The sequence below is a fragment of the Chiroxiphia lanceolata genome, chromosome 3 (genome assembly GCF_009829145.1).
Source record: "Chiroxiphia lanceolata isolate bChiLan1 chromosome 3, bChiLan1.pri, whole genome shotgun sequence".
Classification (NCBI taxonomy): Eukaryota; Metazoa; Chordata; class Aves; order Passeriformes; family Pipridae; genus Chiroxiphia; species Chiroxiphia lanceolata.
Genome location: NC_045639.1, coordinates 107,245,521 through 107,258,499, shown reverse-complemented (window position 1 = coordinate 107,258,499; position 12,979 = coordinate 107,245,521). Strand labels below are relative to the sequence as shown.

Below are 12,979 nucleotides of genomic sequence, written 5' to 3'. Positions count from 1 at the left end.
AGATGCTTCAATCCCCTCATCGTCTTGCGATCTCCGCTGGACCCTCTCCAGTAAGTCCTTGTCTTCTTGTACTGAGGAGCCCAGAACTGGTTACCGTAAGTGAAAGTGAGAAGAAACACACAGACAAACGCCAAGCCCCGTTTTGCCCCGTTTTGTGCGGCGGGAGGGACAGGGAACAGGCACAGGGACACAAACAAGAACACCCCCTTCCCGCGGCGCCCGCGCTGAGGGGCGGTGCGCGGCGCATGCGCGGCGGAAGGGACCGGGGGCCGCCGCCTCCTCCCTCCGCCTCCCCGCGGGCCGGGCCGGGCGCGCAGGCGCGGCGGGGCCGGGGCGGGCAGGGGCGGCGGGGCCGAGCGGCGGCGGCGGCGGCCGGGGGGGAGCGGCCGGGGTGGTGCTGCCGCGCTCTCGCTGTCCCTGACCCTCCGCGCCATGTTGTTGTGAGCCCCGGGCGGGCGGGAGGGCAGGCAGGAAGGAGCGGCGCCCGGAGGGAGCGGCAGGAGGAGGAGGAGGAGGAGGAAGGGGCCGGCGGGCGGGCAGGGGTGTCCCAGCGGCCGCTCCGGCTCCATCGCCGCCAGCCCAGCCCGTGAGTACCCCGGGGGGGGGCCGGCGCCGCGCTGGAGAGGCCGCGGGCGGGCGGAGTGGGCGGGCGGGCCCCCCTTCCTCCAGCCCCCTTTTGTCTGCGGGCTCGGCTGCGCGCCGAGGGAGGGGAGAGGGAGGGGAGGGGGAGGAGGAGGAGGAGGAGGAGGAGGAGGAGGAGGAGGAGGAGGAGGAGGAGGGAGGGGGCCATGTTGTGGCAGGTCACCGGGCGGCGCGGGGCCTGCGCGGCGGCCTCGCCGCCTTTGTGTCCGCCCGGGAGCGGCGCCGAGGTGGGGACGGAGCGGGCGCCGTGAGGGGCGGCGGGGAGGGAGGGGCGGCATTGTGCGCTCCGAGGGGCCCGGGAGTAGCCGCCCCCGGCCGGGGGGGTGTGCAGGGCCGGGTCGGTGCCCAGCAGAGCCCTGGGGGCCCGGGGCAGGCGGGGGCGGGCACCGCACCGGGGCTACAAAGGGCTCCGGCGCAGGGAGAGCGGGACCGGGGGCGGCGCTCGGACCCCACGGGCCATGGCGGGGCTGGGATCGCATGGGCTTTGTTCGAGCGGGCGAAAAACTTATGTTATTTTTTTTTGGTGCTCTCAAGGATAATAACCGCTTCCTCAGAGTGCAGCGAGGAGGCCAAACGCTTTCGGTAGCTGGTAGCACACAATGGAGCGGTGGGGTTTGGTTCTGCTTCAAACGTGCCTGCGCAGAACCACAATAACAAAAAGTTGAGGAAAATGCTCCCTGCCCTGAGTGGATCGTGCGTGCAGCGAGCAGTTTGGCGTTTAATCTCCTTGGCATTCGTTGTGCAAAGATTATTTTTTTGTCATTGTTTTCTTTCGTACATTTCATAAGGTCGGGCTCTGTTTCCGTGAGAGAAAATTAATATACACGGGACGGTTTATATTCTTCTGGCTTACAGGTTGTAGCAAGATGGCTTAACACCAAAATGTGCAGCGTGTTTGAGATGTGATAAAGAGGCTTTTATCAGCTGAGTTTGGGATGCTTTTTTTCCCTGAGGTGTCTATGAGCAGTGAGAATAGGTAAAAGTTCTTGTATCGCCTAATAATCATTTACTTTCTCTTTGTTGCGTCTCAGCTGAGAGGTGAGGCCTTCTTACTTGCAATGAGTTGATGGTATAGTTCTTCACGTATGTAGGATATGAATGCATTTGAAATATAATTACTATGCCGTGTTACCATTTTTACATTTAAAGCATAGTATTTTGTTATATTTAGTCATTCTTGGATTTAAAAACAGATGTTAACAACAGTTGCAGTTTTGTTGAGAAGCTGAGGGAAATATTGCCTCCTTTTTTCTGCTCCACAACTCTGTCAACGCGAATATAAATATGCTAGGGAGGTGGGAGAAGGAAACTTGAATAAAAAGGGAAATGCTAATTTAGTGGTGGTGTAGTTTGGGTTATATGTGTGGAAATGACACCAAATCACCTGACAGTTTCCTGAAGTGTTCAGGGAGTTGAAAATTTGGAATGTGTCCCAGCAGAATGGTTAGTAGGCAAATGCATGTGAGAAACTGCTTGATAATGCACATTCTGCAGTTTATTATGTGGATGCTGCACGTAGGAAAGTCCATCTTATTTGAATAGTTTTTTTTCTGCATTAATGAGAATGGCTCTTTTTCTTCCCTATAGTATCACCCTGTAGTACTGAATCTTTTTCTTCTATGTTGTGGATATTGGCACAGTGCTGAGGCAGTTGTGATGTCTCTGGTGTCGTGATTGAGCCAATAGTGCAGGCAGTTGGCTGAGAGCTGGGCTAGTCTGTTTTTTTATGAGAAGATTCCTCTCGTTATGACAGTATATCTTAGATCTTACACTGGACTGTAGAGCACATTGAAGGCTTTATGTAGCTGTTTTCCTTGGGTGTTTCTCTGCACTGTTCTCAGTGGGCCAGATGTTGCAGATGTTTGGGGCAAGTGTGTTAACAGGACATGAGCTTGTTGAACACTGAATTAGAGCTGATTTTTCAACAGCACTTTTAGATATTGCCCCCTCCCCTTGATTTAGTGATATGTGAGTGTGAACTGAATAATCAGCGTTTGGAAAAGCATTCTCCTTGATAACTTCAGGGGTTTTTTTGGTACAATGGTTTCTAAAACCGCAGAGTTATTAGACCAGGTTTTTATATGAAGGCAAGTAATCCAGTAGATGGTTTGAATTCCTGCTTGTATGTCTTCCTGCTTGTTTTTGAATGTGGAATTATATAAAAATTAACTGTTTATTGCCCTATAAAGAAACCTAAATTCTCTTGAGTGTTAAATTCTTTCTGTGTTGGGAGTCTCTGTGAAAAAAGTATCAATACATTGTATTTTCTTTTAAAAAAAGTTTCTGATAGAAAGTCTACAAAGGAACATAAGACTGTTCAGTAGACATGCCTTATAAATATTTCTAGTAGTGTGTATCATATATGTAGGTATGTGAGTTAGTTGAAAATGCTTGCCTCGTTAAATGTGAATTTCCCCACCCATAACATAGCTGTTGTCTTCATTATTCCACACAATGCGACCATTCCAGTGTTGAAGCCAGTGCCCAGGCTTTTGTCTCAGAAATGGGGCAAGAAGTCTTTAGTTTAAAAGCTGGTTCTCTCCTATAACAAATAATACCGGTTGTGTAGTGCTGCTAATAGTGGAGGCACTTCACAGTCATATAGTAGAAAAGCATTTTAAATTACATCAAAACATGTAAAGGGATTCAGTTCTAACTGCTTCAGTGTCATTTCAAACAAGTTGTATAAAATTTCTTTTATAGCAACGGCTTGCATGCCGAAAATTTATAGCAAGATTTAGTTTGGATCTCACTCAGAATACCTGCTGTGGCTTTTAGAATAGTAGGCAAGAACTGGTATGTGAAATGTTTGGTTTACAAATAAAGACCAGATGTCATCCCTAGCAATATCTCTAAAGATTATATTTCATTATTGCTTAACAGATTTTTTTTTTCCTAACCATGGCTATTTAAGAGCAGTTGTATATATGTAGAAGAAATATGTCTGGGGAGGTTACGACAACCATCTTGGAAGTTGAGAAAGAAATGCAAACTCTGAAATGTAGTAACAGCATCTCTGTAATAATCCACATTTGACTTATTTGCCAGCTGCTCTGCATATGCATCTATTTGCACTAAACTTGAGCAAGTGATATGATCCTCTGTCCTCTGCTGGCTGTGCTAAATAGCACATCTACAGCCTTTCTAAAAGGCTTACTTTTTGCAACAACTATTTTTGTACATTGGACTAAATAATCTTTTGTGTACATTTTGTAATTTTGATTATTTTCGATTTTAATTTTTGATACAATTCCAAGATAGGTTCCCTCTGCTTCATCAGTGTTATTAAAGTTACAGGTAATAGGTCTGATTGTCCGTCTTTCCATATAAAGCTCTCAACATGTAAATCCTAATGGAAATGAGAGTTGTGTCAGACCTATGTTCATAACTTTGCTCTTAGATTTCATCCATGTTATTTTGAGGAAGAATTTGGGGTGATGTATTGAACTAGTCAGACACATTTTGCATGGCTGATATGAATTTTCACATAGAATTTGTTTACAAATCTCTTTAAAGGGGAAGTGAGGTTTTAAAAGCTGGATTGAATTCTGTAACTCTTAACATGTGTGTATTGATTAAATACAAAGCTAGACTTGCTGGAGATGACTTTGTGCAGTTGAGCTAAAAATAAGGAGTCTGTCTGGCTTGACTCATATTTTTCAAGTATCTTTTGTTTATCTCCTTTATGATATATATTGCTTAAACTTGAGTTTTGAGCATGGTACTATGGTGAGTTAGTCGCTTCTAAAGAAGTTGCAGAATTGATGTTAGTAGGGTATTTCATCATCATCATGGTTACTGAAGCAAATATTTACTGTAGCGGTACTGATAAGACAAAGTAGCTTTAGATCTTATGTGTTACAAACCCAAGATTGTTCAAGATTATTAAAAAAAAGTACTTATACCATATAATTGTCTGTATATTGTATATTTCCCCAAAGATGGGACATTCAGTAGTCTGTAAGGCTCAGTGAAAAAGGTAGAATTGTGTATAGTGATTAAAGGACTGTGGTTTCTCTTGTCTATATTTGAGACCTAAGTGTTGTAGTCTGATTAAATAGCTTTCCACATATGTTACATTTTATTTGGACTTGACACTTTTGTTTAGCATGAAAAGTGAGACATTTCTTGGACTTGAATTTTTTTTTCCTCCTCAGAAAATACTAAGGTTAGATTGTAGGTGGTAGTTTGGGGCTTATATTTGTTCACTTACATACTAAAAGGACATACTAAAAGTAACACCAGTTATGGTAGATTAAGAATGTGTGGAGATCATTAAGTGTGTGTGTGTTAAGGCAGGGGCAGGTATTTTTTCCTGCAGCAGATTTTGTCCATACCAGAGATTTTTGCTGTTGACATTTATACTTGTTTTAAGCCATGACTTAAATGCTTCACAAATAAGATGACAAACTTAATTTTAAATCTGAGCCAGAAATCTTTATTTTGTGGAGACCCCCAAATGTACTCTTGTGTGGGTTTTAGAGACTTTTAATGTTGATTACTGTGTTAGAATCTTACATAGCTTAACACATTGAAAGCAAAACTGACGCTGGCATGTAAGAGTGAGATGTAGTTCAGATAGAGAAGTTAGTTTTCTGTACTACTTTGTTGCATAGTCTACTAATTATAGAATCAGACATAGTAATGTGAGAGAATTGGTGGTTTTACACATCATGCTGAGTAATAATGTAAAAAAACTGCTGCCGTTATGATCGAACACTGTATTTTAAATTTTGGTTTTTAAGCAAGGAAATATCTGGGCAAGAATTTATAATATATGGAGCTCTACCATTTTAATACATTGTCTTGTAAAAAAACTCTGGTAGTTTTTTTTCTTTTAGACTCCTAATTCAGCAGTGGTATGTATAATTTAAAGTTTAAATCAATAAATATATTTGTTGATGAATATTGTTCTTACATTGTTTGGACTTCTTTTTTCCCCCCATACTAATTGTAAGAGCTGCATATTTAAACATATGTGGGAAAGTCTTTTATGTTGAGAAGAGTTTTTCTTCTTAGGTTTTTGTGTGGAATGAGCATTCCATGTGCCCTCCTAGGCATGAATGAAGTGTCCTGGCAGGAGATCAGAGGAATGATGCATGTGAACATTGGTCAGGAAGCCAGTGGGGTTAGAGCAGGGATTGCCCCGGCTGGAACAGTAGTTGCAGTAACATCAGGGCCCAATTCAGGCGGAAACACTCCTCACCCCAGCCCTGCAGTTGTGGTGTCAGTTGCTTCCAGTATCCAGGTATCCCTCCGTGGGTGTTCCCAGGATGATGGCACAGCAGACTAGAGGGCAGCTGTGTGGGGCAAACACCACTGGCCTGGAGGAGATGGCATTCATATAGGTCATGCAGTGGGGCATTGCTTTGTTTTTCTTTGGAACAGTTGCTGTGTTTTGTGTCAAATCCACATCTTTAGGAACGACATTTGTGAATTAAGCTGCCTTTTCAAGGCTGTAATAATCTGAACTGTAAAACTTGCAGTTAATTTTGTTAAAGCAGTTATAAATGAAACTGCACGAAATAATTTTGAAATGTTCTGTTGGAACCGTTCATTTGACTTATTATAAGCATTTCATATTTCTGTGAGTACCTGTTTTTATCAGAATACGATCAAATCATTAGTTTTGAATTTATGGAAAGCAGTTGGTTCAGTTTGAAAAGGCACTTGCTCCTGGTCAGCTTTATGAGAAGTGATATGCATTTAGCACTGAGTCTTACTTGTTATACTTGCAGATAGAAACATTTTATTCAGGTGAAATAGAAGTAGTAGAATGAAGTGTAGATCAAAATGTAACTTTCTCCTTTTGCAGATCGTAACCTAGAAGAAGAAGAAAATCTAGTTTTAAGCTTTTTACCCCCAAATATTTGATACAGCTTCCCAAGTTTCCTTTAAAAGCTTCATTCTGTTTGTCAGATGGGAATGGCATTTTCCCCAAGGACTCATGTACCATGCCACAATTAAGTCCACAAGGGGCTTTTTTGCATCTTCCCAAGCCCAAGAATTTTAGTATTGTGTTCAAAAAAAATGTAGTAAATGTAGGGGCAAAGGTAAATAAACAAAATTTGCTGACTTTAAAAGTGGGAATGCCTGTTGTCTGGTTTTTTCTTCACCTGTTCTTTCTCATTTTTTAATTTCTTTTGGCATTTTGTTTCTGGCTTTACTCTTCTACTGTTTTCTTCCTCTTATATAGACCTACATAGCAAAAGACAAAACCTTTTCCCCTGACATCCTGCTTTATGCTCTATTGCATTCTTTATTACTTATACAGAAACCATAAAGCAGTTTTGTAAATCTAGGATTTTACAGTATTCTGCTTGTCCACATGGATACAATTCCTGAGTATGAAAATGTTGGGTTTTTCCTTGGTAGTGTTCAGTCCATTGCACAGGTAACAGTGACGATTTTCACTAGCATTTCCCAAGGCTGATATGTTGTGTAGATAAAATTATTCACAGATAGGTAAGTGCTGAATAACAGTTGCATCTCTCTTCTGCCACCTGCTTTCCGTCCCCAGTACTCAGAGCCATGCCTTAATCAGCACCTTTGTTGAATTCAGTTAGGTCCATCAAAATATTTTTGGATTCCTCCCACAGGTAAATGTCATGAACCTCATATGTGTTTTCTGGTAACTGGAATGGGGGATGCAGAAGAACCAGTCTTAATTTGAGGTCCTTCAGTGGTTTTGCACATTATGAAGATTTAGTGAAGGGGAAGCTACTCTTACTTTGCTGTGTATTATCCATGTGAAAATAACAGTTGCCAACTTAATGTAATCACTACCACTGGGCCACTTTTCACTGCTCTCATTCTTCCTTAGCAATATGAACTAGCAGAAATCAAGGACATATCAGGGGGCTTCTCTGTTTAAGTTCTTTGATTTGAGCTCTGTACTAGTGGGCTTTTTTTGATTTAGTTAAAATGGAAGTTATTCTTTTGGGGTTTTTTGTTGGTTTGGTTTTTTTTTGGTTTTTTTTGTTTTTTTTTTTTAAGAACATACAACTCTAGAGTTAGACGTACTAAAGGAATGTGTTTTCTAAAATCTGTATTTATGCAAACAGTGGAGGGAGGTAAACTGTGATTGTACTCTGTGTCTACTACACAGACTGTGTAGGTTAATATATTAAAGACAAATTTTTTATGCATTTAGAGAAGAAATGGAAAGAAAACTAATAGGAGCAAGTTTAGTAGATGAATATCTTGGCTGATTTTCACAGAATTGCAGAATGGTTTGGGTTGGGAGGGACCTTAAAGTTCATCCAGTTCCAACCCCCCTTGCCATGGGCTGGGACACCATCCATTAGACCAAGTTGCTCAAAGCCTCCTCCAGCCTGGCCTTGAACACTTCCAGGGATGGGGCTGTGAGACCCTGGATTGTTATATTAGTTATTGGCTCAGACCAACTCAAATGTGTGTGTGAGGGGGGAGGGGGAAGGGGTAGATCAAATTTCAGGAAGGTGAGGTGATGTCCTGCCCATACTCCAGGCCCTTGAAGCCTCCTTGGTCAGCCCTGGAGCAGCTCTCACTCACTGGAACTTCAGAGCACTGCCCACACCATACCTTGGAGCCCCTGACCCAGCCCCACAACAGCTGTCACACGGGAGCACTGCCCACACCACATGGCACCCTGGAGCTACTAAACCAGTCTCAGAATGTCTGATGCTCCTGAGGTCCTGCCTGGGGATTGGGGGTGTGGCCACAGGGGGGCCAAAGCAAATAAAAGCAGTGACGTGCTCTCCATGTTGTTCAGGCCCTGCCACCTGGACATGTGGAAACTGGACTCTGGGTGGTAGCTATAAGTCTCTCCTTTTCTCTCTCTTTCTTTACTTCTCCTAATCCCCCTTCTTAATATTTTGGGTAACTTAAAACTGAATGGGTTGGATTTTACTGAGTTGTATGGGTAGCATGTGCTAAGTCAATGCCTTGTAGAATGCTTTACTTAGTTGATTGTTGCCCTTTAAACTTTTACCAAGTTCCCTTTTTTTTCTAAAGTTTCCTAGTAGAAGTACCTCCTGAGAAAACGTGTGCAGCATTTCTCCCTTGTGCTCTCTCTTAAGGTATGAAAAGAAGTGAAGGCCCTTTTGAAAAAGATTTGGTGGGTGAATTTTTGGAGCCTTGTATATTTTTAAAGTAAAACCCTTCAGTGAACTCATAGGTCTGAGCCTCGAGTCTTACAGTGGCATCCACAACTTCTCTAGGCAACCTGTTCCAGTGCCTCACCACCCTCACAGTAAAGAATTTCTTTCTAATACTTACTATAAAGCTGCCCTCTGTCAGTATAAAACCATGCTCCCTTACCCTGTCCCTCCATGCCCTTGTAAGCAGTCCCTCTTCAGCTCTCTTATAACCCCTTTAGGTACTGGAAGGGGCTGTAAGGTCTTCTGGGTTCCTTCTCTTCTCCAGGCTGAACAACCCCAGCTCTCCACCAAAATCCCAAGACGTTCTCCCGAATGCTGTGCTTGATGCAGTCCTCCAGGTTGGAATAGTCCTCTGGAAGTCATTGGTCCAACCCCCCTGCTCAGGCAGGACTACCAGAGCCCAGATTGCTAGATAGAGGTGTATATAAGAAGTAGAAATTAAGATACTGAGATCTTTTCTTCATCATGCATTATCTAAGTGTAGCTTAAAACTGTGGGTTTGACATAAATTTTAACATATCATAGTGCAGTCAGAGAATGTAAGGTAATGCCAAAGTAGTAAAAAAGCATTCTAGAAAATATAGCAAGACTGAACCATTTTTTTTGTGAAGCTCTAGCCCCAGTGTTTCAGTAGGAACTAGAATAAATAGAAAGTTAAATACAGAGGTGGAAAATTGTGACTTCAAGGATTTTTCAAGTGAAAAGAAATCACAAAAAGTAAAAAGTTTTCATATATTGAAAATGAGGATTACCTAAATTATCTTGGGAAATCCACTAGTCTTTGGTCAAGAAACTCACATGAGTGTGAGACCTTAACAGGATTCAAGTAAGTACAGAATGTGGAGAAACCTTATATTCACTTTGATACCAGAGGATACCTGATACTTTTGACTGACTCTGTGCGATACATAGAAGTGAGTTGAAAGAGCTGTTGTGAACAACTAGAGGAACATATCAACTTGCCTGGAATCACTGATGGAGTGTGAGGAATCTACAAATTAGTTAGAGTGCTAAAGAAGTTAGTAAGAGAATAAGCAGCTGATGAATATACTTCATTAATTCAAAAAATTAATTCATGGGAAGATTAGGGAAGCATTATCTTGGTATTCTGAAAACCATCTGAAATGTCTTCAAAAGAACTGAACATCTTATTAAACATAAGGCATAACAATATCTTCAGTAAAGATAATTATTTGTCTAGTAGGATATTTAATTTTCACTCTGGTTGAAAGACTGAAGAATTGTTTGTTAGGATCCTTTATAAGGGATTATTGAGGAATGAACTGTGGGAATTGTCACTGAAGTGTCAATGATTGGAAGGCAGTTCATGCCATTAATAACAACCTTTAATTTTTGGTCAGACCTGAAGTGGTCAACTGGTTGGACTAGAAGATTCCTCCCAACTAAAATATTCTATTGTATATTAATGCACAGTATCATCAGAGGCCTTCGGTAGCACAGAGAAAGATCCAAGTGTGTTATCCTGGAGATCCATGGTAGGACTGAGGCTTGATGTATGTTAATTTGGAAATTATCAAGACTGTAATGGAAGGTCTTCAGGTGGCACACACATAAGAAGAGCAAGAAGTTCCAACACACCACAGTTGAATGGGATTCACTACACGTAGCAAAAAGAATTTTTTCTGGTGGTGTCAGTTAATTTGGACACCACTTGACACGTTGGTGTCCAGATTAACTGACCACTCTGGCTCAGAACTCACGTAATTGGCTCATAAAACGTTCAGAATAAGAGGCACAGAAACATGTGATATTGTTACATTCACAGTCTGTGTTCTTCAGCTGTAACAATGAAAATTGGAGTGATGGACAACAGTTACTCATGGCAAACACTTTGGAAAGTTGAACTACTTTACTGGCAGAGAGGGAGGCTCTGCAGAATATTTGGCAGCATAGAGGAGGGCAGAGGCTAGGGGAGCATACACTTGCATGAGGGGTGATAACCAAAATTCTTTGGACACTCAGCTGAAACATAGTGCATGCACAACTCCTCGGTACAAGTTGTCAAAGCCAGAAGTGTTGAGTCAGGAGGCCACCACTGTCACCTTCCATAATAAAACAGTAGTGACCATCCAGTCACTGACAGGGCTAAGTATAAACTCCTTAATCTAGAGACAATCATCCCTGCATCTCATTCATCTTTCTTTAAAATACTTAATATTGAAAAGAGTTATAAAGGATAATGGAATAAGTATAAAAACTATTTTGCATGTGGTTTTTACCTTTTTTATTCTTTCCCTCAAGTCTAAAAAAACCTTCAGTCTCTTTGCTAGCGGAGCAACTGGTGTGGCATCATCCTTTTGTTCACATCCCCATGGGGCTGCAGATAGGTTAGTGATCTGTTTGTCATTAATTCACATCACTTCTATAATGAAGAATTGTCTATGATACAAAGGCTTAGTGATCAGCAGTCTGTCCATAATATTTGGAGTTACAGAGATTAGATTTTTGGGAAGCTCAGGATATATTTTCTAGGATGTCAGAATACTTGCAAATGTTCTCCCCTTGTGCTGAAGAAAAGAGCTACAGCAGTGTGATACTGCCCAAGCTACTTGTCCTGTCTTTTCCTAAATCAGCTCCATCTACTTCATTCCCTCATGACAAAGGTACTTAAACACTTTATTTGTTTAAGCTAAATACTTAGGTTATGAATTTTAACTTGACATGTGCTTCTTTGCTTTTTGCTTTTGAAGAAGCAAGAGTTGATAAGCAAAAGGCTGACAGAAAGCTCTGGCTGTAGCAGACTTTTCAAAGACTCCAAAGGATAGTGATGCTGTAAACAAAAGAACATAAATTGTATCTTTGCACAAGTTCAGTTGCTGCAACTCATTTGTGTTAGAATTTACAAACATCTTGAAGTTTTGTGAGTAGCTGCTGTAACAAAGAAAAACCCTTCTTCAGAGGGGGAAGAGCAGAGAGAACAAAGGAAAGAGTCTTACTGAGTTCAAGAGCTTTTTGGCACTTCTGTGGTCTGGAGGAGAAGCTGTATCAGTTTTTGCAAGTATTCAGCATGACTTCCATGGAGGTCTATTAAAATTAATATAGGCATGAGAATATGGTTAGATATTATTAAACTAATAAAATGTGGAAGCGTTTAATAGGATAAAATGGATCATTCCTAGCAAAAGTTTTGCCCTGGTTTTAAACAATAAGGTTGTTTTGTTTGTTGTTCAAATAAGATAGACTAATATGTTTGTACAATGGGAACTGGGAAATAGTTTACCATATGAGACCTCACAGTCATGTAACCATCCCTTGAAACAATGAACATAATCTCTTCATTCAAATTGGGAACAACATAATCTGTTTCCTGACCTTACAGTGGGAGTTGCACATCCTGAATCATTAATTCTTCATTTCATGTGTTCTGCTTAAGACTGTCCTTAAAAATCTAAGTGTGGTTGCAGTCCATTTCTGTATTTCCTATCTTTGCAACTTCTAATTAAGTTTAAAAATAAAGTATAATTGTGCAATATAACTATTTTTTCAAGTGCTTTCAAAATCATTTTCATTAAAAGAGTTTTAAAGACTTTTTCAAGTGTTAATCAACTGTGCAATACAAATACTTTAATGGCTAATTTGTCATTGTAAAAGCTCAAGTTTTGTCACAACTGATTGATGGGTCATTCTCCCTCTAAAGTTAACATCTATCTGAAGCTGTTCTAAAGATCATTTATTTCTGTTTCTGCAAGCAGCAGGTTCTATAACAATTTTATTCTAAATATTGTCTTTTGTGCTTAGTTTTGCTGTGGTTTTAGTTTTTAGTTTGCCATTTTCATCAATTAGTTCCAGTAGCATTTAGCTCCACCAGACTAAAAATCCAGATTATGAATGTCAAATGTATGATGTAAGCAGCTTTCTCAAACTTGCCAATAAGCAAAAATTTTCAAGTGTCACAAATTCAGAAAAGAAGTCTTAGACTGGAAGGATTTTCTGTTGTGGTTAGAGGAGAACTGGGGGTGAGGGTATTTGATTCCTGTTTTGGAAACTCTGTACCCTGTTTAAACATCTTGCTTAGCAAGTTCCTGGTGAGATTCTTCTGTCGTACTAGTGCTGTATAATTTGGGGCAGGTATAAGTTTTTCGAGCGAATTTTAAAGTTGGGGGGGGTTTTATGTTTAAAAAAACTTAAATCTTGCAACCTCCATGTTTGAGACACCACCTTATTGCCTGCTTGTG

At 41.2% G+C, this 12,979-nt stretch overlaps 1 protein-coding gene across 7 annotated transcripts in view; it reads left to right on the top strand.

The window, feature by feature from the left end:
• The first annotated feature begins 504 nt into the window (after positions 1-504).
• Positions 505-12,979, top strand: part of PUM2 (pumilio RNA binding family member 2) — a 72,809-nt gene continuing 60,334 nt past the window's right edge. The window contains exon 1 of one of the 7 annotated variants that reach the window (XM_032681588.1): positions 505-586. The gene's annotated coding sequence lies outside the window, so the exon portion shown is untranslated. Of the gene's footprint in view, positions 587-822; positions 870-12,979 lie in introns of those variants that run through there. The other 6 variants (XM_032681585.1, XM_032681584.1, XM_032681587.1 and 3 more) reach the window with 6 other exon arrangements.